Source organism: Callospermophilus lateralis, chromosome 7 (assembly GCF_048772815.1).
Source record: "Callospermophilus lateralis isolate mCalLat2 chromosome 7, mCalLat2.hap1, whole genome shotgun sequence".
Lineage (NCBI taxonomy): Eukaryota > Metazoa > Chordata > Mammalia > Rodentia > Sciuridae > Callospermophilus > Callospermophilus lateralis.
The window spans coordinates 64,939,211-64,945,255 of record NC_135311.1 but is presented as its reverse complement, the minus strand read 5'-3'; the positions used below and the strand labels follow the sequence as shown (position 1 = coordinate 64,945,255).

Genomic DNA, 6,045 nt, shown 5'->3' with positions numbered 1-6,045 from the left:
TAGAATTTTAATTAATTTAAATAGTCATACAAGGGCTTTGGTTCCTGTATTGAATGACTAATATGTAGGTTAGCAGAAGATCTTTTAATTGGTGTTCATTATAATTTTCTTTTCCTGATCTTTTTCCTTGCCTGCCTTCCTTTGTTCCTTCCTTCCTTCCATTCCTTTTTCCTCCCTCTCTCCCTCACTTTTCCCTTTTCTCCTTTCTCTCCTTCCCCCATTCCTTCCTTCCTTCCTTCCTTCCTTCCTTCCTTCCTTCCTTCCTTCCTTCCTTCCTTCCTTCTTTCCTTCCTTCTCTCTAGCACTGGAGCTCAATCCCAGGGCCTCAGCATGCAAGGAAAGTGCTTTACCACTGAAACACATCCCAGCCTTCAGGAGAGTTTTCAATTAAAGTCTCCTGAAAGAAAACTGGGTGTACAAATATAATAATTACAATTTTAGAAATGGGAGGTCCATCCATGCGTTTAATTCCAGTGGCTTGGGAGTGTGAGGCAGGAGGATCATTAGCTCAAAGCCAGTCTCAATAAATTAGTGAGATCCTGTCTCAAAAAATAAGATCTCTGAATGTGACTCAGCGGTTAAGCTCCCCAGGGTTCACTCTGCAGTTCTAAGGGGAAGATAAGAATTTTACAAATGGGAAATAATGTTTTTGAAATAGTACAAGTTACATATTTTAGCTTCAATTTAAAAGTTTAGTCCTATTCTCAGACTTTATTTACAGGACATTCTGCTATTTTTTTTTTCTTGAAAACATGGTACTTAAACAAATCTGACTTTTTCAAATGTGAAAATAGAATCCACTGAGAGTTAGCTGCCAATTCCTGATAGTATTTAGTTGTAAGTTCCACAAATACAGAAAGGTTTTTTGTTTTTAGTACTGGAAATTGAACACAGAGCCTTGCACATGTTAGGCAAGCACTTAACTGAGCTTTATTCCAGCCCAGAAAGTGTTTTTAAAGATTGTCTTGTCTCTGTTATCTAGCATGGTGATGGTGTATAGTAAATTGTCATTAAATGTTTGTTTAATTATTGTAATTAAATATCAACAACCTAAAGCTTTAAACTACACAACAGTCCTTAAATCCTACAATCCAATAGTGACATCAGTTCATGTTAGTAGCAAGATGGAGATGGGAACCAGGGCCACAGTGCAGTGATCCCTGGCTGGTAGCTGAAACCTCAGGATGCAAGCTGCATCAGCACAGGGCACTGCCATGTATGGACACATATTTGGAAACAGCCCACTAGAATCAAGGTCTATTTACCCTACAGTCTTAGGTTCAGAGTTAGAAAGGACTTTCCACATGATTTAAACCAACATTCTTTCCCCAGAAGGATTTGTCTTTACAGTGTATTAAACATGGTTGCTATGGTCTGAATATGTTCTTCCCAAATGTATATGTTGTGACAATCACTATTGTGACAGCAGCAAAAGGGAAAATGAGACTTACTATGCTCTCAAAATCAACTTAAATAAATTATGTCTCAATTCTAATGACATATACGTTTTCACTGGTTGATAGTACAGGTAGAAAAAGTATGTAATGTGATTTATAAGTCAAAACGTGTGATTAGGTCATGGAGCTCTATATTTTTTAACAGAATGAATGCCCTTATATAAGAGGCTTCACACATCATTCACATCCCTTTCCCCCCTTCTGCTTTCTGTCAGCTGATGACGCAGCAATACACGCCACCTTGGACAATGTGAATATACTTAGTGTTACTTAACTGTACACTTCAAAATGGTCTAAATGGCAAATTGTAAGTGTATTTTACAATAAAAACATCGAAAGATGCATTTTCTATTGTTCAGTGTTTCCTGCTATTATTTAGTAAGCACATTCATTAAGAGTACTAAGCAGCCAGGCACAGTGGCTCATGCCTGTAATCCCACTGGGAGGCTGAGGCAGGAGAATTGCAAGTTCAAAGCCAGCCTCAGCAAAAGCAAAAGCAAGGTGCTAAGAAATTCAGTGAGACCCTACTCTAAATAAAAAACAAAATAGGGTTGTGGATGTGGCTCTCTGGTACCCAAAAAAAAGCAGCACTAATCAAAATTTCACAACCTGTATTTGAGATTCAATTCTGCTTGCTGCATCTCTGAAAACTAAAAGCATGTCACTTAGCTAAGCCTCAGTTTCCTCATCTGTAACACAGGAATTATAAAATGCTTACTTACCCATTAGAAGTTGCTGTGAAATTTCAACTTGGTAAACTCTAAATACACAAAGCTCAATAAATGTTAACTCTGATTTTATTTTTAAGTTTTCAAACCAATATGATTCTTGTACTTTGTATAAAGAAGGCTAAAAACTGGCTTTAGCATTAAAAAGTCCATTTGTTCATTTCTCCTTAGTCCTTAATGTTATGGAGAACTATAATAAGATTACATGCCCTAAAACACATTTCATATTATAGTCAAGTGGTGAGCCCATGTGTTGACCACTGAGTCAATAGTTAATAATCTTAAAGTATCATACTCCAAGAGGCAAAAATTTCAGAGAAGCCACAATAACTTATTGTACTTGAAATAATTTACATATAATAATGTGTGTATAAACCTATACATACAATTTTTATCAAGTATAATATGATCATACAAAAACATTGACTCACAATATAGTTCACACATACCAAGAATGCTATTTTATTTTTGTCCCTTTTACATCATATTTTAGGCAAGATGATGAAACCCAGAAAATAACAGGAATGGTCTAGTTTATAAAAACTGGGTATTTTATAAGTGAAACACATTCAGTCATCTACATCTCTGAAATTGCAAACAATGTGACTTAATATACTCTCAAAATGAACTTAAATAAATTATTGCTCAATTCTAATGACATATACATTTTCACTAGTTGATAGTCCAGGTAGAAAAAGTATGTAAAGTGATTTATAAGTCAAAAGATTTCATACAAAAGGATTTTGGGGGGTGGGTACTGAAAATTGAACTAAGGGACACTCAATCATTGAGCCGCATCCCCACTCTTTTTATGAACTTTATTTAAAGACAGGATTGCTAAGAGTTTTGCCATTGGTAAGGCTGACTTTCTACTTGAGATCCCACCTGTCTCAGCCTCCCATGCTACTGGGATTGCAGGCATACATCCAAAGGCATGGTTTTAACCAAACCCTCATAATGTCAGGAGAAAATGCATTGAAATTAAAAATATGTGAAGCACGCATTTTTTAAGACCATTATAAAAAATACAAAACAGGTTAAAAATGTCATAAAATAAAAATTTATACAGATAAAGTTAAGGGGTTAAAAACTATCAAATGTATTAAAATCATCTAAAGTCAAATAAGACATAATTTATCTATATAATTTAAATTATAATATTATATAAATATATTGCATGTTATATAATACATATATAATATAAATTAAATACAATATATTTATATAACCTTCTAATTTATATTATATATAATACATTTATTTTATCATATATACATATAATAAAAATATATAAAATATATATATAAATTTTATGTATATTAATATATAAATATATATTCATAATATATCATATATAATTTATTTAATATACATACTTATATATTTATATATAAATTATATATATTAATATATAAATATATAAGTATGTATATTATATAAATTATATATTACATATCAAAATGTTTATGATTCATAAGTATTTAATATGAATTATACATAATATATGAAATATGTGTATATTATATACACATAATAAAATAAAATATAAATTAAATATATAAATATTATTTTATTATCTATAACATATTTATTATATATCATATAATATATTTAGATTTATATTAATTTATATTATATTGCATATCATTGTAATGTAATTATATAATAATATAATTTGTATTATTAACAAGATAATAATACAATTATTATATTAGTATAATTAATATTAATATGATATATAAAACATGGATTATGTTATAATTATATATAAACAACTTATATCATATAGATATGTATAAATCTATTATATGTAGTATATAATAAATAATACATAATATATAATATATAAATATATTATAATTTAAATTATATAGTTTAGTTATTTGGCTTTAGATGGTTTTAATGCTTCTGATAGTGATTTATCCCTTAGCTTTATCTGTACAAATTTTTATTTTATGACAGTTCCAAACTTTTAGTATTTTTTTTTTTAATAACAAACATTTATTGGTGTCACTTATGGTAGAAAAAAGTTCCTATAGCAGATGTGCATGACCCAATCGTTAAATAGAACATTTCTGAGGTGAACACACATCCTACCCACATTTTTATATCCAGTTTTTTAAGATAGCCAATTCCTCCTCTCTCTCTTCCCCAAAACATGTGAGCAACTGCTAATGGAAAGCAGTAAACAGCCACTTGGGCTATAGCATTTTCAACTCCACTCTGAGGTGAAGATTCCAATTACATTTGAGACTTAAGTTCTCTTGGTTTTCTCCTAAGGAAAGTTCTGAGACCAGTATTTACAATATTACAGCACTAGCAGATCAGTGTCTTCAACTCGTCTCTTTCTGCTGTAGCCTCTTCACCAGTTGGGGGAGGGCCTACACTTCCATAGAATTTGCTGATAATTGGCTGAACAATTTCTTCTAGTTCCTTTTTAGTTTTGAAGTCTTCAATGTCATCTTCTTGGTGGCTTTCCAGCCATTCAATCTTTTCCTCTACAGCTTTTTCCATGGTCTCCTTATTTTCAGAGGAAAGTTTGCCTCCCAACTTTTCTTTATCTCCAATCTGATACTTTAGAGAGTAGGCATAGCTTTCCAAGTCATTTCCAAGTCATCAAGGCACTCCTTGCATCTTTTGTCTTCCTCAGCAAACTTCTCAACATCATTAACCATCTTTTCAATTTCTTCAGGTGTCAGGCAATTTTGGTCATTGGTAATTGTAATCTTATTTTTGTTCTCTTTACCTTTGTCTTCAGCTGTCGCCCCCCAAAATAACATTCACATCTATCTCAAAAGTGACTTCAATCTGGGGGACCCCACAGGAGGAATTCCAGTGAGATCAAATGTACCCAGAAGGTGGTTGTCTTTTTTCAGGGGTCCTTTACCTTCATAGACCTTGATTGCAACAGTAGGTTGATTATCAGAAGCTGTAGAAAAGATCTGAGACTTCTTGGTGGGTACCACAGTGTTCTGAGCTGATTCTTGACTGTATCGAGGATCAGATGTTCTTCTTCAGAGGTGAAGGCCACATAATAAGGCCTGATGCACTTTCCCTGATCATTGGAGATGATCTCCACTGGCCATTCTTGAACGCCCTGAAGCAGGAGTAAGTGGTCCCCAGGTCGATGACGACCATGGTACCCATGTCCTTTTCTTGTCATCCTGCTCAGCCATGCTGCGCAGAGCAGCAGCAGAACCACAGCCACCAGAGAGAGCTTTATCTTGCCTAGCTGTTGGCCACTTGCTCTCATCAGCAGACAGTCAGAAGTCGCAGGCAATCCAGCAATAGGCTGAAGCTGACAGCAGTGAGGTTACAGGTCTCTTAAACTCAAGATGCCTCAACTCTGTTTGTCTGTGTTGTCTCTGCCAATGTCTCAAACTTTTTAGTATTGAAGTGCATTTTCTTTCTACAATTGTATTAATTACCATATGTAAAAATTGACAAGTAGAATTCTAGTAAACACAGATTCACAAGCTTTTAGGCCACTATGTAAATATTTAAAAAGTTAAGTGAATTGCCAACGATTCCACACATGCTATAACAACACAAGTGGTCAAAGATGCACTAGAACATTATGTGGGAAAAAATATATTCATACCCAATCAAGATTTTTCAGGCACTTGCATTCAGAAGCATTTTATGAGTCAGCACCAGGTTTGCTCCAAAATAAAGCTCATTTTTCCCTACTGCCCCTCTTTGTTGAGAACAATATTATACATTAAAGATGCATTTACATGAATCATTTTATAGAGAAAATTATTTTAAATTTTAAATTATAATACTTATTTTATGCAAAACTTCAAAAACACAGAATTTAAAGACAATACCAGTGAGGCACTATCATTCTATATGACTAA

At 33.1% G+C, this 6,045-nt stretch overlaps 1 pseudogene; it reads right to left on the bottom strand.

Annotated features, from left to right (window-relative positions):
- Window positions 1-4,213: 4,213 nt before the first annotated feature.
- On the bottom strand, window positions 4,214-5,323 carry LOC143404361 (endoplasmic reticulum chaperone BiP pseudogene; annotated as a pseudogene).
- Between the last annotated feature and the right edge of the window lie 722 nt (window positions 5,324-6,045).